Raw genomic sequence first — 23,645 nt, 5'->3', positions numbered from 1 at the left:
GTTACCCGGTCACTAGTGTTCAGGTAATAGGGCATGAGTAACATCCAGTATTTGAGAAGACTGGTTAGCGAATTGCTATAACACTTATGCCCTTGCTGATTCTCAGTGAAAGACAACCAGCTCACTTCTGTGATTTGCCTCTGAACACTTAAGTTGTGCTTACCGCCAAATGCTACCACACTTTTAGAGCTGCTCAAGAGTGCTAATTTTGAAATGTTTTACTTATGACAAACACATTATTTGAAAGAAATGACAAATCAAACAGATCAGCAGTGTGTGAATTTTTGAAAAGTTGCAACATGCCTTGAAAAGTACTCTTGCTTCATGAGACTTACTAAGTAGCAAGACAATGAATGATTCTTGGAAGGTGCTATGGAAAGACTATACTTTTAGGATTTTTTTTTAAAGATTTGAGAAATGAGAGGAGGATGTAGTTCAAATAGTAAATGTTTCACAAAATGATGAAAAAAGATATTAAAGAACTTCCAGAACTGAATGAAGAAGAGTTACAGGAAAATTAATTAGAGCAATTTGCTAAAGAGCAACAAATATAAAAATAGAAGACTGAAAAGACTCAGTAATGGAAACATGTATGGCAGAAATAGGAAGTTTGGTGAAGGAAGCTGGAAAACATACTCGTTTTTCTATTCAAACAGTTAGTTCTCAAATTTAATTTATATGAATTTACAAACTTGCTTTAATGAGAAGGGTTAAATCATCATGAATGGAAATATTCAGAAGGTTTTTCTCTCCTGTTTTGTAGGCATAATGGTAATCTTTCCACAGGACTTGAAAAATATACTTTAAAAAATATGGCTCAGAATGACCTCTACTGACAGAAAGATGAACTGCCACATACAATTCAATGGATGGAATTCAGCGGAGGCTGAGTTAAGGAAAACTATAGAGCTTTTTCCAGATTTAAAAATGGAATATCACCTACCTTCGCCAAGGCCTGCTTCAGCTGCCAAGATTTAGTTTAGCATAGAAATATAGCTTGGACAGACACAAAGTTTAGTCCAAACATTTTCAGATGAAAGGCTTATACAGGTTCAGAAAGGTTTTACACAATACATACAAAACTTTAATTACTAGGAAAAAAATTCTTTAGGGGAGACTCTTCTTGTTATGAACACTTAAAAACCCACACACCTGAGGAAAACATAAACAGAAAAAAGAGAAAGGTAATGGTGAGTTGTTTAGAATAATTTATTGGATGTAAGACATCCATACAAATGTATTAGAGAAAAAATACTGGATTAGTATCACATCAAATCAAAACAAAAATAAAACCTCCTTGAGAGAAGACATGGAAGAAATCACAAAAATCTCTCTGTATACCTATGTAAAATTACTAACTAGCATCAGCAGGGGTGGGAAATGAATAACTGATATAAAGCAATAGTGAAAATTTACAAATCAGTAGTCTTCCAAGAAAAAAAAAAAAGCTGAAGCTAAAAAAATCAGGAGCAGGCAGGTTTCAGCCTTCCCTCATATGTGATGTGCTCCAGTCCCTTCGTCATCCTTGTGATCCTTCACTGTACTCTCTCCAGCATGTCCATGTCTTTCTCATACTGAGGAACCCAGAACTGGACACAGCACTCCAGGTGTGGTCCCACCAGTGCTGAGGGGGAAGGATCACTTCCGCCAACCTGCTGGCAACATTCCTCCTAATGCACCCAAGGATACCATTGGCCTTCTTTGCAGCAAGGGCGCCTTGCTGCTTCGTGTTCAACTTGGTGTCTACCAGTAGCCCTAGATCCTTTTCTGCAAAGCTGTTTTCCAGCTGGTTGTTCTCCAGCATGTACTGGTGCATGAGGTTATTCCTTCCGAGGTGCAGGACTTTACACTTCCCCTTGCTGAATTGCAAGAGGTTCCGGTTGGCTCATTTCTCCAGTCTGTTGAGGTCCCTCTGGATGGCAGCATGACACTCTGGTGTACTAGCCCCTCCTCTCAGTTCAGTGTTGTCTTCAAGCTTGCAGATCATTAATGAAGATGTTGAGCAGGACTGGGCCCAGTATTGACCCCTGTGGTACACCACTAGTTACTGGCCTCCAACTGGACTTTGGTCCACTGATCACCACCCTCTGGCCCTGGCGATTCAGCCAGTTTTTAATCTGCCTCACTGTATGTTCATCCAGCCTATACTTCACCAGCTTTTCTACGAGGATCTTATGGGAGACCATGTCAAAGGCCTTACTGAAGTCCAGGTAGACAATTAAATGCAAATGTCCTAAGGCAGTTAACTAAAAGTCATCGTATTTATTAAAGCAACTGGCTAAAGAAAAGCAAAAATGGAAGGCAAGTGTGCTAGGCTGTATTAACAGAAGTAATATAAATCTGAGCATGATTCAGTTAAATATTATCACACTGAAAATTGATCTCATTCACTGATAGCAAATTGCTCATAGACTGTAGTAAGAGACTCCCATCTCACATGGTGATACCTGAATTTGTGTGTCTTAAGCTGAAACCATTAATGCATCTTATAGCCTCGAGAAAAAAAAGATATGTAAATTCAAAAAGGAAGGCAGGAGGGTAGTACATTACCCAAAGTCAGTGGACATTGTAACAGCAACAATTACTACCAGTTACTGACTCAGGCACAGGGACTGTCCCAGTGCCTCTGTCAGAAGCAACTTCTCAAGCTTTATTAACAAAGTGGTCTTTCACTATCACCACAATCAGTGGTAATCTAAATGGATTAGATACACAAACTCCTCTGAAATTGTAGCCAAGTCTTTCCTGTTGAGGTTTCTTAGAGCAATGTGGTGATACAGCAACAGATCTACACTTTATTTAAAAAAAATCCAACTTGGTAACAAATTCTCTCCTTAGCACACACGCTAGAGCAACAGCTCTGGATCTTAAAGACTCTCAGCTGCTTTATCCCCTTAGTTCTTGCTTTATGAACAATTCTTGCTCTCCATGATGTCCAGCTGAGAATGATTTATTTGTTGGTATAGCAAAAGTGATTTTCAGAGCCTCTGCCTGAGGCCAGCGCAAACAAATGTGGTCTGGCACAACTTTACATTCTTTTTTCATATTAACCATTTTTCCACTCTCTGAGAGGACAGGCAGAAGCAAGCAAACATGCCTCTAGCCATTTCCCAGAGAAGAAACAACATTTACAAGAGTCAAAGTTATTTAATTTTGCTTGTTTTGGAAGAAAAAAACCACAACCAACCACAAACAAGAGTTTCAGAAGGTCTTTAGTGGACAGCGATGTTCCCAGGGCACAAGCAAGGTAACGATTAGAATTTCCTACATAGATACTTGCCTATATGGGCTTCCTCATCTAAGCAAATCTCAAGTATTATGATTTCATCCACATCATAACCATGGGAAAGTAACATCTCATTAATTTGGCAGAAACTGAAGTAAATGACAGGGTAATTGTTATTTGGCCAAAGCAGTCCAAGAACTACAGAACCTTCTTTCGGGAGAAATAGGACAGGCATGGATGATAACATTCCTCTTTCTCTGCTCCTTCCAGTACCTCTCAGAGGGAGACTGTACAAGACAGTGTTCACAGAGACAGGGGTTAGGAAATTGCAGCAGGCTGTCATAAAGAAATAAGGAAACAAAGACAAAAAACAGACGTAAAAGCTCTAAGGGTTATTAATTTCATTCTTTCAGTCACATTTCTTCTAACACTTTAATTTTGCTTTAAACATGCCTCAACAAATGAGCAACTAAAGTGTCATGTTCTCTAGCAAAGCCTGCAAGCCTTTATCTGGGTTAGCTCCACTCCGATTTAGCAAATTTTTCTTTTTAACTTCCAATGACACTAAATGAGAAACCACAGCAATAAACAAAGAGAAACAGGATAGAAAGAGGCGGGGGGGGGTGGTGGGAGAACAGATTTGCAACTCAACTTCATGGAAAAAACAGTTTCCTTTCTCTGCTACATCTACCACTGTCACATAGACATTAAATTTTGAATATACACTGCAAGAATCTCAAGGACAAAGACCTGAGTTTATCCCAATTTTGGGTGGGAAGCTACAAGTATAGTAAATATTTCAAAGCTCCTTAAATGTTTCGAGTTACCCTTTCTATTAATTTGGCTAATAAATGGTAAGACCTCTACCTACAAACCTACATCATTTCTTATATGAAAATTCTAGTTATTATAAATCAAATTACTCAAGATAAATTAAATTAAAGACTAAATAAAAAAATATATAAATAAACTTCTAAGGAAATTAGGCACTTTGAGTTCTTCAGTCCAGCTGACTTGAATATCAAAGAAGATCTTCTTCAAAAATAGAAATGCTAAAACTACCACAAATCTGTACCCTAATCAAACAAGAAAACTGTACAAAGTTAATTTCTAAATGTAACTGTATGAATATTTCTCAGGAAAGCTATTGGTAAATAGCAGAATTTACAAGAAATGAAAAAGAAACTGCTCAGGGCAAGCTATGGATACAGAAGGTCAAAAAGAATCATAGAATCATAGAATGGTTTGGGTTGGAAGGGACCTTAAAGACCATCCAGTTCCAACCCCTGCCATGGGCAGGGACACCCTCCACTAGCCCAGGTTGCCCAAAGCCCCATCCAACCTGGCCTTCAACACTGCCAGGGAGCCAGGGGCAGCCACAACTTCTCTGGGCAACCTGTGCCAGTGCCTCACCATCCTCATAGCGAAGAAAGAGCAAACACAAAGTGAAACCTCCCCCCCAAAATTAAACTTACTATACATTGCAAAGTATAACTCAAGAAAGAAACTCTTTGCCTCAGCTTTTCAAAGGGGAAAAAAAAAAAAAAAAGAGACAGCTAATGAAATGAGTAATAGGAAATGGAATTACCTTGCTGGAGGTATAGAAAAATTCAAGAATCCTATTATCCCCAAGAAGATTCTGCATAATTTCTACCCCAGAATTTGGAAGGCATGGCACACTAAATCACAAATCCAAATATAAAAAAAATATTTTAAGAAATCTTTCCAGTGGAGTGTTACAACATAGGATACTTAAAGCTGCTTGCTCATCCCTAGTTCTCTTCCGAATATCATGTTTTTTCCCCTTACAGTTCTGGAATTTTATCACAGTACCCCTTGAGTGGCACAATAATCACTTGACCCTGGCCCCTGTTTAAGTCATATGGCCCCATTCCCCCACTCCGGAGAAGTCCCCTCTTCCCCGGAACAGTTTCCTGCTTTTCTTTCAAGGAACCATATAAATTCATTCCTCCCCTTCACCATGTGTTATCGCCCTTCTGTATCTTGCTGCACTGTGCTACTCAACACCAGTCCTATCAGCTCCAACAAAGAAAGAGGCATTAGGCTGAGTGCCGAGCAGCCTGGCTTGTATTACTGGTTTTCACCATATTGCTTTGTGATTATCTCATCACCTCTTTATCCAACAGTTTTATCTGAAGCGCTGACTGCAGTATTTAATTACTGCAGAATGCTGATCTCATTTTACTCCTTTATTTCATCTTGCATACAAAGTTCAGTTAAAGTGAAGAAAAAGAAAGTACAAAATTGAGAGAAGGCCTCATCCCCTGCCTTTCCTCCTCTAACTATGAGACATTCAATGCTTCATTTGCCAGTTAAAGTTTTTCTTTTGACTGTTACTGCTCTCAGAAGGATGCTAAACAAGGACATCTGACCTGGTTTATATCAAGAAAACAACTGTGCAGAAAACTGGCTGATGGAGCTGTACCAAAGTAGGAACAGAGTAACTAAAATTCCATACTAGGTCCTCTATCTATTCTTCCTTCATTTAAATTTCTAATATTCCTTTTTATTCTCCATCACATGCTGGATTTTCTGTGCTAGGAAAAAAATCAAATAGAGCTTCTATTCAAAACACAATGCAGCTTTTAGGAGTTTTCCTGAGTACTAATTTAGCAGCCTGCTGACACAACCAGAAATGTCACAGTTTTCAGAGACATGACTGTCTCCAAACTGAAAAAGAATAAAAGCCCAGAATTCTAATAGTATTTGAGGATTTCTATTCTATGCCTGATGTGTTCTGCCCCTCACATTATAGTCCAAGTCATACTTGGACATTCCCACAGAATCCAGTCAAAGTCTATGAAACTGTGAAAATGTAGTCTCACACTGTACTTCACTTCACCTTGTTAAATATACTTGGAACCAAATGACTTGCAAGCTTTTGTGTTCTCCAGATAGCACCACCAGATGCCTCAAGTGGAGAATCAGACCCATGTGTTGTCAACCAAAGAGAATTAATTAGGTGAAATAGATTCACAGAATCCTAGTGGAAAGCCATGTTCTAGCCTAGAGATGAAAGTAAAAAGCTGCCAAGGTCCCCACTCTAAGAAAAACTCCTTTTAAGTCCCAAATCTAGTGATCAGTATAAGAGTGCGCATTTTAGCAAAATGTACTATCCAAGCCTCTGAGAACATGATGGGGTTAGAGTGTTGGTGGACAAAGGAAGAGTGACAGACGTCATCTACCTGGACTTGTGCAAAGCATTTGACACTGTCCCTCGTGACATCCTTGTCTCTAAATTGGAGAGACATGGATTCGACGGATGGACCACTCAATGGATAAGGAATTGGCTGGATGGTCACACTCAAAGAGTTGCAGTCAACAGCTCCATGTGCAAGTGGAGATCAGTGATGAGTGGTGTTCCTCAGTGGTCAATACTGGGACCGGCGCCGTCTAACATCTTTGTCAGTGATATGGACAATGGGATCGAGTGCACCCTCGGCAAGTTTGCCGATGACACCAAACCGTGTGGTGCAGTCAACACACTGTAGGGAAGGGATGCCATCCAGAGGGACCTTGACAGGCTGGAGAGCTGGGCCCGTGCAAACCTCCTGAAGTTCAACAGGGCCAAGTGCAAGGTCCTGCACATGGGTTGGAGCAATCCCAAGCACAACTACAGGCTGGGTGGAGAATGGATTGAGAGCAGCCCTGCAGAGAAGGACTTGCGGGTGTTGGGGGACAAGACGCTCAACATGAGCGGGCAATGTGTGTTTGCAGCCCAGAAAGCCAACCATGTCCTGGGCTGCATCCAAAGCAGCGTGACCAGCAGGTCAGGGGAGGGGATTCTACCCCTCTACTCCACTCTCATGAGACACCATCTGGAGCACTGCGTCCAGCTCTGGGGTCCCCAGTACAAGAAAGACATGGGCCTGTTGGAGTGAGTTCAGAGAAGGGCCATGAAAGTGGTCAGAGGGCTGGAACACCTCTCCTATGAGGACAGACTGAGACAGTTGGGGTTGTTCAGCCCAGAGAAGAGAGGCCTCCGGGGAAGACCTAATTGTGGCCTTCCACTACCTAAAGGAGACCTACAAGAAAGCTGGAGAGGGACTGTTTCCAAGGACATGGAGCGACAGGACAAGGGGGAATGGGTTTAAACTTAAAGAGGGTAGATTTAGATTAGATATTAGGAAAAAAAATCCTTTACTGTGAGGATGGTGAGGCACTGGAACAGGTTGCCCAGAGAAGCTGTGGATGCCCCCTCCCTGGAAGTGTTTAAGGCCAGGTTAGATGGGGCTTTGGGCAACCTGGTCTAGTGGAAGGTGTCCCTGCCCATGGCAGTGGCGTTGGAACTAGATGATCTTTAATGCCCCTTCCAACACAAACTATTCTATGATTCTGTTATATATAACCAATCTTTGAGGTATGGAAATGCAAAAGGAAAACAACTCATCGTGCATCAGGGAAAAAATGGTCTGAAAGACTTTCAATGGTTTAAGTAACTTAAATAAATCGGGTAAAAATTCATAGCTTTAATTTACCTGGTATACCACCTGAGCAGAGAGACAAGTCCTAAAAAAAAAGACCCTTCCCACTGTAAGTGGGACCTTGAGCATAGAGCCAAAAAGAAAGATTAGGGGACAAGAGGTCACTGTACAGACTGATGAGTCAGATGAAAATGGATAGCATACATATTTAATCATATTCATACATAATATACATTTTTAAGAAGTTGCAACATATTTGCATTCTTAGCATTGTCTCATCATATTAATGGAACATCATTTTATTTTCTCTAAGCAGTCTTCAGCTCAGAAGATGAGGTCATCTGCTGTTATTCTGCAGTACAGTGTTCCTACATTCCCCTCACAAAGGAATGCAGCCTAATACCACATGAAAACAGAGCCTGCAGTTTTACACTAGCCACACAGCTAATAATCTCTAGTAGTTTGGGTTTTGCTTCCTAAACCCCATAGGAATTTAAGATGAAAGAAGATTTATTCATAGGAATTTAAGAATGAAATAGAGTCATTTAGAGTTCTTCTACTTCAGCGTTCTTGGGGATGGAAGAATAGTTAAAGTAAGGGCCTATAACTTAGGAAGCTTGTGTTCAAGTTTTTGCTCCATTACAGATTTACCGGGCAAAACTTCAGACAAATCAATTCTCATTAGCAAGTTTTATGAGACATGGGAAAACTGCTTTTTTTTAGAGAGATGTTCTGGGAGAATTCTAGTCTATTACAAAGTACTCAGTTATGCTGTTAATACTGCCCTACTAAATTCACTGAACATCCTTTTGACTACGTAGTCATTGACAATTCCTGTTTGCCTTCACAGAAAGCCAAAAAGTCTGGTTTGTATGTCTTACTAATACACAAATTAATGTTTTCAAGTACTTTGTCTGCATTTACCTCACTGAATAGTACAAAAGGATTCAGTACTTCCATGATGTTTAGTACATCTTAGTTCTCTTTTCCCTGTTAGGCACAAATGACTTTTTAGCTTCTACTGTTACTTGTCAGCACCAATATCCTTGTGGCATTTGTTCCAATGGATTTTAAAACTGTTTTTCCAAACATTTTTCATTATTCCTGATGATAACCAGCATTGGCATTCAGAACACAAATCTCCAAGACAGATGCAAAATTGCACATACAAATTCTTTCTCTTTAAGGAAAAAAAAGGAAACAATTGGTATGTACTGCCAAAAGGTAAAATGACTAGCTACTGACCTTATCTGCTGGAGCACCACTCCTGAAGAAAGGACATCCCATTCTCCACCATACTCCCAAAGCAGGCCTAGACGTAGAAGCAAGTCATTGAAAAACATTCTCTACAAACACATCTTCCAGCTATCCCACTTCAGCACTACCTATTTCAGCAATTTTTCAGCTGGGTTGGGTTTTTTATCTCAGATTTTTTTTTCTTCCCATTATTAAAGCTAGTTTTCAGCTTTATGAGTAGCTGCTTTTCTGATGCTTTCCTGAAAGTAAGTACAGGTCAACAGCTTTATTATTGGTTGACAACATACTCTGTAAGGCACATGTAAAACCTGCCTTAAAGACCTCATGGTCCACTGGCACAGCTCTGCAGATGTGTGCAGTCACAGTGAGGACAGCAACTGTATTCATGTATGCTGCTCAATAAGGTCTTAAATGAGCAATTCAAGTAAGACTACATCATCCAGAGCTAAGACTAAGAACAAAAATTAAAGACCAATTTAAAGGAACAACACAAAAAAGGAAAGAAGCATAGGTAAAATGTCACAACTTTAATTCAGCACTTAAAATCAAGTCCTAATCCATATAGGGGCATACAGTGAAGAATTTAACTTAAAAGTGCAGGAGCAGGCAATTCCAAAGTGTCGGAAGTGAAGAAAGTGGGACAGAAGGCCAGCTTGGCTCAGCAGGGATTTTCTTCTAGAACTAGGCAGAAAACAAAAGTTTATGGACATTGGAAGCAAGGACACGCCACATGGGAGGACTACAGAGATGCTCTTCACCACCACAGGGAGAAAATTCATGCGGCCAAAGCTCAACTAGATTTCAAGCTGGTGAGTACTGTGAAGGACAACAAAAAGGGGTTTATCAAATATGTTAACAGCAAAAGGAGGATCAGAGATAACATTGGTCTGTTACTTGATGAGGTCAGTCACCTCACAAATAGGGAAGTAGACAAAGCGAAGACGTTCAATGCCTTCTTCGCCTCTGTCTTCAACACCGAGGATGGGCCCTGGGACCCCTGGAGCCCTGTGTTGGAAGATTGTAACTGGAGGGGATAGTAAACTCCCAGCCGACCCTGAACTTGTTTGAGACTTGCTGCTCCAGCTGGATGTGCATAAGTCTATGAGGCCCAAAGAAATTCATCCCCGGGTACTGCAAGAGCTGGCTGTTGTTATTGTGGGACCTGTCTCCATTATTTTTCAACAGTCTTAGGAGTCTGCAGAGAAAATTGTCCCAATTTTCAAGAAGAGTAAGAAGGAAGACCCTGGTAATTACAGGCCTGTCACTCTCATTTCAGTGCCTGATAAAATTATGGAGAAGGTTATTCTGGGAGTTACTGAAAAACACTTGAGAGACAATGTAGTCATTGGTCACAGCCAACATGGGTTCATGAGGGGAAAGTTGTGTTTAATTAACTTAATTTCCTTTCATGACAGTCATCCATCTAGTTGACCAAGGGAAGCCAGTAGATGTGGGGGTTTTTTTGGATTTTAGTAAAACTTTTGATACTGTCTCTCACAGTATCTTTCTGGAGAACATGTCCAGCGTACAGCTAGACAAGTCCATAGTATGATGGGTGAACAATTGGTTGATAGGTTGGGCTCAAAGAGTTATGGTAAATGTGGGTGACAACAGGCTGGTGGACAGTCACCAGCGCGGTTCCCCACAGCTGAGTTTTATGGCCAGTGGTCTTTAATGTCCTTATGATCTGGACGCAGGAATCAAGTGTACATTAAATAATTTAGAAGGAGCTGTGGACTCCCATAAGGGTAGAGAGGCCTTACAGAGAGATCTGGATAGACTGGAGAGCTTAGCAATCACCAACCATATGTAATTTAACAAGAGCAAGTGCTGGATTCTGCACCTAGGATGGGATAATCCTGGTTATATACACAAATTGGGGGATGAGAGGCTGGAAAGTAGTTTTGTGGAAAGAGATCCGTGTGTTTGGGTTGATGGCAAGTTGAATATGTGTCAACAGTGTGCCCTGGCAGTCAGAAGGGCCAACTGTGTCCTGGGGTGCATCAAGCAGAGCATCACTAGCCAGTCAAGGGACGCAACTGTCCCACTCTGCACTGGTGCGGCCCCACCTCAAGTACTGTGTGCAGTTTTGGGTGCCTCAATATAGGAAGGACATCAAACTATTAGAGCATGTCCAGAGGAGGGCAACCAAGATGGTGAAAGGTCTTGAGCCCAAGACTTATGAGGAGTGGCTGAGGTCAGCTGGTTTGTTCAACTTGGGTAAGAGAAGGCTGAGGGGTGACCTCATCACAGTCTACAACTTCCTCAAGGGGGGAAGCAGGGGGTTGGGAGGGTGCTGATCATCTCTTTCTGGTGACCAGCGATCAGACATGAGGAAACGGAATGAAGCTGCGTCACAGTAAGTTCGGCTTGGACATTAGGAAAAGGTTCTTCACTGAGAGGGTGGTCAGTGACTGGAACAGGCTTACCAGGGAGGTGGTCACAGCACCAAGTCTGTCAAGAGTTCAGGGTGTGTCTGGATGGTGCTCTTAGTCATATGGCTTAGTTTTAGGTAGCCCTCTGAAGAGCAGGGAGTTGGATGTGATGATCCTCAGTGGGTCCCCTCCAACTTGATATTCTGTGATTCTGTGGACTGCCCTCCTGATACAGCGAGTACCATACTGCTGATTCAGCTTTTTCAAAAGATCCAAAGTCCTCGACTACAGAAGCACACAAAGCTATTCATATGCTTCATAAGTCATAAAGCCTTCCACTGGAGGAGTAAGCTGCCTGCACGCAACATCCCGCTTCTCACTGCTACCGCCGAACCGCGGGAGGTGGGAAGGAGCACAGGGCGGCTTCGTGTTGCCGGCAAGGCAGGCGGCGGGACCACCCAGCCTCGGGCCGCCGCGACGGAGTCACCCGCCCAGCAGGGGACCACCGTTCCGCTGCCGGTCATCGGCTCCACACCACAAAGCCGCTCTCGGCCGCCACAGCCAGGCTGGGACACGCGGGCCGGCCGGCGGACTCGGGACCGGGAAGGAGACGTCGGAGCTGGACCATGAACAGTCCCAACGGCGAGGGACAGCGTCGAGCCGCGGCAGCACGCTCCGACCGCCTTCCCCCGCGCACGCTCCACCTCCGCGCTGCTACTCAACCAAAACCCGGACGCCCCGCCGCGCGGGTAACGGCTGCGGCGCGACGCCGTCAGGTGACGCGACGGTGACGCGCTAGGGCCGCCCCCGCCCCGCCCGCCGCGTCCCCGCCCCGGGCGCTGAGCTGGGCCCCGCCCTTCGGCCGGCGGCCCCGGGAGCGGCAGCGGGCGGGCCTCGGCTGCGCTGCCCTCCCCGCCCGCGGGGCGGGAGTGCTTGCCGCGTAGGGGCAGTGTTTGCTTTCAGCGAATTTAAATGTGCTCCCAGCAGTTCCGAACGGGGCAAAACTGAGGGAGGAGGAAAGGCTGCGAGTGGGGCACGTTGGTGCTCAGCCGCCCGCGTCCCGATAGCGTGGGCGTGACAAAACAGAAGTGTTTCAGTAAACATAAATGCAAGTTACGTCTCTGTGAAGGAGAAAGGCACATCTGCGATAAATGTACAGTATCCCTTAAAGCTTACTGAAAAATCTGGGGGGAGTGTTCACAGAAAAAAAGGGAGCTTGAGTGAATAAAATCACAGGAGACAGAACCACTCCTAGTAACAGGTCTGCAACAGACCTGCTGAGGTACACGGAAGCTGAAGTTAGACAATTTCACACAATAAAAAGGTGCAGTTATTCAACTGTAGAAACTATTTACCTGTGGTTTTGCTTAATTCTCAATTACTTATTTTAGACTGACATTATTCTAAAATGAGAACATCTAGGCAAACTCAATATTTGCAAATCCATGGGCGCTGACAGGATGTACCCATGAGCATCCAGGGAGCTGGCAGGTGTTATTGCTAGGCCGCTCTCATTCATCTTTGAAAGGTCCTGGAAAACTGGAGAGGTGCCTAAGGACTGGAGGAAAGCCATTATCACTCCAGTCTTCAAAAAGAGCAAGGAGGAGGACCCAGGAAACTACAGGCCAGTCAGCCTCACCTCCATCCCTGGAAAGATGATGGAACAGCTCCTTCTGGGGGTCATCTCTAAGCATGTGGAGGAGAAGAAGGTTATCGGGAGTGGTCAACATGAATTCACCAAGGGGAAATCATGCTTGACCAATCTGACAGCCTTTTATGATGGCATGACTAGCTGGGTGGATGAAGGGAGAGCAGTGGATGTTGTGTACCTTGACTTCAGCAAGGCTTTTGACACCGTCTCTCATAACATCCTCGTTAGCAAGCTTAGGAAGCGTGGGTCGGATGAGTGGACAGTGAGGTGGGTTGAGAACTGGCTGAATGGCAGAGCCCAGAGGGTGGTGATAAGCTGTGCAGAGTCTAGTTGGAGGCCTGTAGCTAGCGGTGTGCCCCAAGGGTCAGTGCTTGGTCCGGTCTTATTCAACATATTCATCAATGACCTGGACAAGGGGACAGAGTGTACCCTCAGCAAATTTGCTGATGATACTAAGCTGGGAGGAGTGGCCGACACACCAGAAGGCTGTGCTGCCATTCAGCGAGACCTGAGCAGGCTAGAGAGCTGGGCAAAGAGGAACCATATGAAATTCAATAAGGGCAAGTATAGGGTCCTGCACCTAGGGAAGAACAACCCCATGCACCAGTACAGGTTAGGGGCTGACCTGCTGGGAAGCAGCACTGCAGAGAAGGATCTGGGAGTCCTGGTTGACAACAAGCTCTCCATGAGCCAGCAGTGTGCCCTCGTGGCCAAGAAAGCCAATGGCGTCCTGGGGTGCATTCAGAAGAGCGTGGCCAGCAGGTCGAGGGAGGTTCTCCTTCCCCTCTGCTCTGCCCTGGTGAGGCCACATCTGGAGTACCGTGTCCAGTTCTGGGCTCCCCAGTTCAAGAAAGACAGGGAACTACTGGAAGAGTCCAATGGAGGGCTACGAGGATGATGAGGGGACTGGAGCATCTGTTGTATGAGGAAAGGCTGAGAGAGCTGGGTCTGTTTAGTCTGGAGAAGACTGAGAGGGGATCTCTTATAAATACACTTATAAATATTTAAAGGATGGATGTCATGAGAAAAAAGCTTCTTTGAGGGTGACAGAGCACAGGAACAGGTTGCCCAGCGAGGCTGTGGAGTCTCCTTCTCTGAAGATAATCAAAAGTCGCCTGGATGCAATCCTGTGCAACATACTCTAGGTGATCCTGCTTTAGCAGGGGGGTTTGACTAGATGATCTCTAGAGGTCCCTTCCAACCCCTGCCAATCTGTGAATCTGTAAAATACATATCCACTGCTAAGTGATGCTTTCATCTTTTCAGGGAGGACAGAAGAGACATGCAGTACATCTTCTGACTTAAAAATCTGTTTGTCTTCTCTAGATGCTATAATACTGGTTTGTATAAATAAAGTCTAGATTAGAAATTAAAATGCAACTTTTCTAACTGAAGATTCTTTTGTTCCCCACCTAGCCCACTAATTTAAGGCATTTTTCATTAAAAAAAACCCCAACAACTTATAAGGATAATAGTGAAACTATGCAAGACTACATTCATGTTCCCACTCCCATAATTCTGTTCAGATCAGTCCTGCTCATTATAATAATATTGGATCTCTCCACAGTCACAGTTGGGGAAAAAAAAAGTTCTTTACAATAAGTAATTACTATGAAGAACTGGGAGGGGAATGAAACAGACAAGCTTCTGAAGAGATTTCTTCAATATCTGTCAGCAAAGCAAGGTTGAGAAATCAAAGACGGGAGACCTATGAATTTTTCAGTGACACACAGAGCATGTGTTCATAACATAAAAAATAAGTTAAATGCTGAATGCCAGTTAGTACCTGTGACTTCTTGCTACTGAGTTGGAAAAAACCCAGGAAGATCTTGTTAAACAACTTCAGACTAGATAGATAGAAGGGAGAAAGCGAAGCTGCACCTAACCCAGATAATCTAATATATACAAATAAAGTGCCTGGAACAGATCAAAACCAGAAGCAGCAGACATGATTACTCACAGACGTTAAGTCAAAAGGAGCATTCACCATCTTCTCTTCCATTATAACAGAGTCTAGGGGATCTACAATGCTAAAGTAAGCAACTCAAAGAACAAGATTAGTTACTATTCTCCAGGTCTCAGGTCACCTTGGTTTGTCTCTGTTTATGGTGTCTTTGGGCCAGATAATGTATCTGTTCCTTGTATACTGTCAGTGATCATAGAGGGACAACTGCCCTTTAATGGATGGAGAGGCAGGGGGCAAGTATGATCATATGATCTCACCAGCCAGGGTAGAGGTGTCACCTAGCCAGGGCTCAGTTCCACAGTCACAGAATGGTAGAGGTTGGAAGGAACCTATGGAGATCATCTAGTCCAACTCCCCTACTAAAGCAGGATCACCTAGAGCAGGTAATGGGAGCCCAAGCAGTGGGAGCAGGGCAGGCCCAGTGACGATGGCAGACAGGGTCAGCTGAGAGTCCAGACCACCAGACAAGCTTGTGGTGACAAGGCAGGTCTGAGGTTAAACTGGGAAGTCAATCCACTGGTCAGGGTGAGGTCCAGTGATGGTGACCAGGGACCCAGATCTGCGGTGGCCATACCCAGGCACAGGCATGGCTGTTGCTGGGCTGGACACCAGTATTCTTATGATGTACCTCAAGCAGGACTGAAGGCTCAGGTTTGAGTTGAAATGGAGATCCTGACCCATGGGCAGAAGGTATGGGTAAAGGCCGTAGGAGAGGCTGGTGAAAACCATTAAGGCCTACCCATACCCTCAGGGCCCTGATATTTGCACTGGATGTTCACAGAATCATAGAATGGTTTTGGTTGGAAAAGACTTTAGACCCCTCTCTTCCTCTGTTTCTCCTCTGGATATTGCATGAAAATGTCCTTTCCATCTGAGAATGATTCCATTGTCACAGCTCTCCATTTATAAAATGATGAGATTTGTGAGGTTGGATATGGATATGGTTAAATAGTTTTAGGGAAATGAAAAAGAGATGAAGGCAGGCATCCAAGCATGATGCAACATGTAGAGCAAGATCACACACCATCTAGAAATACAAACTAGTGAATATGCTTTGTTCAGGGCAAAACACAAGTCCCTTCTGCAGGTCACTTTTAGTCAGTGCTTTGGAAAACAAAGACATCTTCTCAGCTAGTCCAAAATAAGAAAACAGTAGGGCCTATTCCATCCTACCCTCTGAAACACCAACAATCTCCAAACTTTCCTTCTTTCCAGTTTCTCTTCTAGGAAAACTGTGAATTCCCTACAGCTAGAAACATCCTACTAGCCAGCATATTGCTGTAGAAGGCCAGTGGCAACTGTCTTTTCCAAAGACCGAACACTAACCTCTTGGCTGGTCTGAGCAATGGCACAGATAATACCTTCAAACAAGAACAATGACAATTCAATGACAAAGAAAAAGAAAAGAGAAATGATTGGATAAATTAATGATGACAGTGCTATGAATAAAACTAATGCCTTCCCAGCTTCTACTTCCCTCCTCATTTGCTAAGAACAGTTTTCAGTCAGAACAGGCAGTGGACAAAATAAAGAAAGAACTGCTAGGTGCCTGAAGCCTGAGAGGCATACTAAGAGAGTGAGGACATGGTAAAAGACAAGCTCCTGTCAGGCCAGGTTTTCATGATGCAATCCAGCCTGAAGAAATCACTGATGAGAATGGTTCTGAACAACTGGCTTCCTGGCCACAGATTTCACCTTGATCAGTTAGAGACAGTAGTCTTTCCAAGCACAAGCTGTCATTTTTTTCCAGTCCATTGTGATTTCCAAAGGAGAAGGATGAACCTTGGAGGCAGGTGTCGATGTCTTTCTCATGTATTTTGGCCTGGTTCATCTATGTGTTACGCCAACAAAAATCTAGAATTGGACTGAGGACAAGATGGCCTTGGGCATGCATTTCCATGTTTTTTTCCTTTCCTGCCAGTTGTGCCAATGCACTAGTTTGCAGAGCCATTATGTGAACTGGATCAGGAAACAATTCCAAATTTTAAAAAGTTTAAAACCAAAACTTAATTTAACAAGGTTTAAGGTGAAGTGGCAGATGTATAGGTGCAGGTGTTAGAAACAAACAAACAAAAATCCAACGAAATACAAGATGCAATCCAGTACACAATACAGAGCATCTGTATTATTGTGGACAACCCAAGGAAAGCCAGTAACATTTCTCATGGAATAATCATACTTCAAGCAGCTTCCTCAAATTCTGAATGAATTCTTTCTGTCTCCCAACACATTATTCTGGTCTGGGTTTCCTGCACTGACTGACAGCTTATGCATAATGTTGGCATCTCAGCTATTGAAATTCTTCATTTTCTGTATTTTCCCCATCTCTGGTAAGCCTGTGCACTGCAGTGATAACCAGAAATGGAAGTTTAGTGGCTTCATGGACTCTTTAATTGTATGGCTCATTTGCATAAGATAGTGCAGTGTTTTTACTGTATTAATTTTACAACAGAAGTAACTTAATGTAACTTCACCAAATTGACTTGATGTCACAGCATCAATTTTCACCATGCATCTGCCACTGCTGCTGTTATTTAACTCATGGAAGTGAATGTGTGTGCAATTTACTGTGCATACTTATTCCTTTGCAGATCAGAAGCCTGAACGTCCCTATGCAAAAAGAGTCACTTTGTCAAATGAGCACAAACTTTTAAGAGCCAAGTGTCAATTCTGTGGCACATCAAAACACAGATTTGTGCAATAACCTCCTAAATGCTGCTGGGATCCCTAACTACTTCTGTTCAGGCTATTGCCAAAAAAGGAGTTCACAGTAATACTGTAGCATGTGCCTGATCAACAACTTTGTGTGCTGTATTGCTTCCTTAAAAGAGCAATGCAGCAAAGCTCTCCCAGCTGTTTCACAGTGGTTTTTACCCCTTCTCAAATTTGTTATCACAGAGGTGCTACCAGCGTCGCTGATGTGCTCAGCTTTGGCCAGCAGTAAGTCCATCTTGTAGGCGTCTGGAACTGGCTCCATCCAACATGGGGCTAGCATCTGGTGTCTTCCCACAAAGCTAACCCTGCAGCCCCCCAGCTACCGAAACCTTGCCACGTAAACCCAATACATCACTACTGATCACACACACGTTTGTGCTATGTGTTGGGTTCAGCCCAGTGTATCACCAAGTTGCAATACAGATCCAGATAAAATTCTCTAGGACGGAGTAGCAAGCTCTCTTGGACTGGCATGAACAGAATGCAGGGGCCTGCCCACCTTTTCAAGGTGTTCACTATTAGTGTCATTTGCTGCTTACTCTTAGAGTGCTGAAGCCTTAACATCTGTAGCAATTGCTACAATCTGAAATTAGGTTCACTCATTTCACACTCTATGTTTTATCCCTCTGTCACATCATGTCATTAACCCAGATTATAAGCAATCTAGGGCAGCAAACGTCTCTTTAGTACTGGCTCTTTGTTTGAAGACAGTTAGCATAAAAGAGACCTGGTGAAGACATTAGTTACAAATAGTAATTATCTAGATGCATTACAAAACTAATCCAGTATAACAATGCATACATACATTATCATTAGTAAAAAAAGCAAACAAAATTTAAAAATTAATGCAATGGCTGAGGATTCTTTAAAAATAACCAATATTTTCTTGGAAATAATATAGAAAAATAAACACAACCAAACTTCAGAATAAAAAGCAGCAAAACTTAATTACAAATTACTGATTGGAAAGATGCAGGTAATGCCATCATGTTACAGCATGATGATGAAGGCCTTTTTAGGCCATTAGGAATACCCTTCTTGAAATCAGCTATTCTAGATAATTTTCATCGCATCATAGAATGGTTTAGGTTGAAAGATACCTTAAAGATCGTCTAGTTCCAACCCCACTGCCATGGGCAGGGATACCCTCCACTAGCCCAGGTTGCCCAAAGCCCCATCCAACCTGGCCTTGAACACTTCCAGGGATCCAGGGGCAGCCGCAACTTCTCTGGGCAACCTGTGCCAAGGCCTCAGCACCCTCACAGGGAAGAATTTTTTCTGTATGTCCAATCTCAATCTCCCTTCCTTCAGTTTAAGGCTATTCCCCCTTGTCCTGTCACTCCTTGCCCTTGTAAACAGCCCCTCTCAAGCTTTCTTGTAGGCCCTTTTAGGTACTGGAAGGCTGCTGTAAGGTCTCCCCGGAGCCTTCTCTTCTCTAGGCTGAACAACCCCAACTCTCTCAGCCTGTCTGTTCTGTACTGGGGACTCCAGAGCGGGACACGCCAGTACTCCAGGTGGGGTCTCATAGGAGTGGAGACCTATTATCAGACTCTCAGACATAAGCAACTTTAAAGAAAACTCTCATTAAATATTAGGAAAAAAAATCACTGTGAGGTTGGTGAGCACAGGAACAGGAGCCCACAGTGGCTGTGGGATCTCTGTCCTTGGATATATTCAAAAAACAAACTGAATAATTTGATCTAATGAGTTCTGCATGGAGTAGGGACGTTGGGTCAGATGACTCCCAAGAGATCCTTCCAAACAAAACAGAATATTCTCACTTTTTTCTATTATTTATTTCTTAAGCTATACTCTCAGATAACAGCAACAATGATTAACGCTTTCTCCTAGAGGATTCAGTCCTATCCCACTGGATGATGACTTGGATTAACCAATCAGACCTTAACTTTACAGAATACTGCAGAATATTTCTTCAGCAGCAGTGTGTTAACCACAAGAACATCAAACTGACCAAGTACTCTTTGCACTGGCTTCTCTTTGAATAAATATCCAAATTCTAAGTTATGTGCACATAGAATATACAAAGATCATCTGATGTTCTAAATTGTGAGACTGTCATAATTATCCCAATGGCACAACAGAACTTTGTCTATCAGAGTGTAAATTTGCTTATGCTTACTTGTATTTCAAAACACACTTCTTTGATCTTGCCTCTTCTAACGGATAGCAACCTGCACATTAAAATCAAGAACACAACATAAAAGTCCTATCAAACAAAAATATTCCAGGACATACACAATTATATCCAAGAGGGGAGGAAGATAAAAGAACAAAGCAGAGAAGAGACATTAGTCACGCAATAATGTGCTACTAGAAAGCAGGTATTTGAGGCTGAAATCACTGAAAAATTAAGAAATTACAGAATTGTCTTATGTGTATACATGGCCATCCAACCTGCATTCCTAATATCCCTGACTGCTAGAGACCCTAAAAGGTGTGATTCTTGAAACCTTGAACAGTGAGTGGAGCATTTAAAATGTAATATTCCTGCTCCAGTTCCTTTCCTCCCAAATTGGGATAATCACACCATCACAGCCCAATTGAGTACTGAGAAGTTAATTGATGTTTGTGACGCATTCCAGTAGGATACTGATGAAGAGCATGGAGACACCTATGTGGAAGTTAATAGCTCCATTCAATGTGGTGTTTAAGAGGCATGTGGTGAATAATGCCCAGGGCAACACAGTGAAGGTTGATTAAAACCAATATTGACTGGTTACCTCCACAGTTGGTAGTCTCCATCCTTCATACTAAGTTCCTATAGAAAAAATAGCCCATAAATATTTAATTGACGTCTGTATCATCATGCTTATTTCCAAATTCTGAGGAATTTCCTCTCATCTTGGCACCCTAATATTAAATTACTTTTTATAATGCATACACTAAATTATCACACGGCCTTATGGAAGGAAGCACGGCCCCGGTTTGCGCAGTACTGGATGTGTGGACATGCATTAACCGTGCGTGTGTGCGTGCGCGTCTCCAGCTTTGCTGCGACGCTTATCCCTCAGCCACCGAATGGCCGGACCTCGTCCCCCGCGCCCTCCCGCTGTAGGCCCCCGTCGGATGAGCTCTGCGAGCGCCGAGGCAGAGAGGCCGCCGGCGGACCGCTGAGCAACACCGCTCCCCTCCCCGCCTCCATAACATGGCGCCCGCGTCGTCCCGGCCCCAGCCCCCGCCCCCGCCAGCTGCGGTGCCCGGGCCCGCCAGAACCGGGCTGCCAGGCCTGAGTCACCGCCGCCTCCCGCGGAGCCGCCTCCCGCCGCGCCCTCCCAGCCGCCCGGGCACCGCCCGGCACACAGCAGCCGCGGCGGTTGCCAGGCTGAATAAGATAGAACATGAAAGGCGAAATAACAGGAGCTGCCACGCCCGGGGCTGCGGGGAATCTCGCTTAACCCTTCTCCGCCTGCGCCTGCAGCTGGCCCCGGCTCCAGGAGAGGCTGCACTGCCAGCCAGGCTACCCCTCCATCAGCCAGGCCTGGGTGCGACTGACAGTTTATGAGGGGGAAGCAGGGAGGAGGGGGTCCACCGATACAGCCTCAGATACCGTTTGCAGGACACTCCCGGCGAGGGGGGGGAGGATGTGGGAGGCTATGGGTATGGCCTCAGATACCCTTTGCACAGCACCCCCAAGGAGATGGGGGGGCATGGCTACCCTTTGCAGGCTAGCCAGCACACTGCTGTGGAAGAGGAAGGCACAGGGCCCTGCACCCTGATCATTCCTGCTGCAATGGTGCCATTGCCCAGGAGCTACTGCTGCAGCACACCACTGTCTCCCCAAAATGGACCCCAGAGCATGAGAAATCCTTGATGAGCCCAAACCCCGCTTCCCTGGGTGGCTGCTGGACTGAGGTGTGCCAGGCTGAGTCTGGGACCAGTGGCCAGGGTCCATGCCTTGCTGTGAGCACAGAGCCTGCTCCCAGGCCTGCTCCGCAGCCAGGCCCAAGCTGGTCTGACAGGCTCAGGGCAGACGGGAAGGGAGAGGCTGCCTGCGGCTCAGGAATGTGCAGCCCTTATCTCTGGCTCCCCTGCAATCCTGGGGAGGGAATAACTCTCCGGAGTTTGCCTTTCTCTCGCTCTTACTCACCCGCTGCCCTGGGTGGAGCTTCATTCGCTGGCTCGGAGGTGCCCTGAATCAGGCTGCAGGCACGTCCAGGGGAGCGGAGAGCAGACCCACCACTGCCCTGGCTCACCTGGGAAGGTAGGAGAAGTGCAGGCACCTCCTGGGGTACCTGAATGGCCGTGTGAGGTGGCGGGCAAGGGCTGGGGAGGTCCTGTCCTGCTCCTTTGCGCAGGGCTGGGCACTCGGGATCTGGGGCAAGGACTTCTGCAGACAGTCTGTGGGTTGGAGATGGCTGCTTCAACACAGAAAGGCTCCAGTAGCAGGAGCTCCCAGCCACGCCATGACTGCCTCCATGGGAGAAAGGAGAGGCAAGGGGGGAGGGAGGATGTCCCAGCACAGGTGGCAGGCATGGTATCTGGTGAGGGAAGAGACCTGTCAGCCTTCAGGTAGCCTGATCAAAACTGCTTAGTGAATGCTTCACGGAACTTGTGTCCCATCTCCTTTGAGAAAGCCCCAAGGAGTGGGTGTTTCCAAACTTATCCCTGTCTTTGGGAAGAGATCTCACAGCCTGACTCGGCTTCCCATGATAGAGCCTGAGCTAGCCTTCTCTTTGAATAGGAAATGCTTTAGGGATGTGTGGTCAAGAGATTGGGACATAAAAGGACTTCACTGGTGGTAGTGCTGGAAAGGCCAAGGTCTGCAGTAGGCTAAGAGCCAAGTAACAGCTCCTGAAGCCCACTGCACCTTTACTTTCCTTGACTTCACTCCATATGCATGGGTGTGTAGCTGTCTGCCGACATGGCCTGCAAGGAGCGACACAGACATTCATGCACGTACATGCAAAAGCATAGACAGATGCGTGTGGACACATGCGTGCACAGGCACACGTGCATATACTCACTAATATTTTCCACAGATGTGAGCCTGTCTGACAGACCTCAGGTTTTGTGTGTGAACAGAGTGGAAAGGAAAGGTCTTGTGTTCCTGTCACTATAAACTGACTAAGGTCAATAGAGGTCAATTATGGCTTTTGTCTGGCCTGAGGACCGAGGTTCTCTATCTTCTAAAACAGTTAGAGGGCGAGGAGGAACTTGTAAGGGGACAGAGTGCCTATAGCATCCTCCTTCTGCTGAAAACATCTAATTTGTGAAACTTGCAATAAGTTCTAGCTGTGATAGAGGCCAAATGTACATGAGTAACAACTCAACAACAAACTAGCCCCAAAACGGAGCAGTGACAGATACAGCAGTGCAGAACACTGGTGGCCAGGATCACTTTGCACAGCCTACAATAGCATGTATTTTCATCAAAAGGCAAGCAGACAGAAAAAAACAAAGCCTGCCTTCACCCTATTACAAGGCCACAGAAGGGCTGCAGTTTTGGGAGAGAAAGTTTTTTTTCATTTTTGCCTAGCTCCAAGAGTTGAATTTGGGGCACTAAGAAAGATATGTATTTGCTGTGATCTGGCAGTGGAAACAGTATTCTGAGGAAAAAGAAGTTATGCTCTTTGTGTGGTTGTAGGGAAAAATGCATGTCAAAGGAGAAAGTGAAAATGTCACATATCACACAGTCTGATTGTGCCAGAGCAGTGTCTTGGTTCAGAACAGAGACACCTGTGTTCTATACATAATTTTTCAGGCAATCACAACTTTCCAAGCAACTGAAATTCACCTCCAAACCTTGAAGGATTGGACTTCTTTGTATTTTATGGCTAAACAGAACACTTTTGGACGGCTTAGCAGGCACAATTTGGCTGGATTTTTGTAGCCCTAATGAGGAAGAGATGTTTCATGAGTGCATTTCTAAAATAAGGATGTGGGGAAAAGTAAAAGTCAAGGGCAGCATGCAGTTCTTTTTCTCAAATTATACCTTACACTGCTGGACCTTTTCTTGAAGTTCTCTGTTTTAGACTTCCTTATATCTGCT

At 44.5% G+C, this 23,645-nt stretch overlaps 1 protein-coding gene across 1 annotated transcript in view; it reads left to right on the top strand.

The window, feature by feature from the left end:
• The first annotated feature begins 21,774 nt into the window (after positions 1-21,774).
• Positions 21,775-23,645, top strand: part of FAM83H (family with sequence similarity 83 member H) — a 29,491-nt gene continuing 27,620 nt past the window's right edge. The window contains exon 1 of the mRNA XM_054818585.1: positions 21,775-21,857. The gene's annotated coding sequence lies outside the window, so the exon portion shown is untranslated. The remainder of the gene's footprint in view (positions 21,858-23,645) is intronic.

Source organism: Grus americana, chromosome 2 (genome assembly GCF_028858705.1).
Source record: "Grus americana isolate bGruAme1 chromosome 2, bGruAme1.mat, whole genome shotgun sequence".
NCBI classification, from domain to species: domain Eukaryota; kingdom Metazoa; phylum Chordata; class Aves; order Gruiformes; family Gruidae; genus Grus; species Grus americana.
Note: the sequence above shows the minus strand (reverse complement) of the source record. Positions and strands in the feature narration are given on the sequence as shown.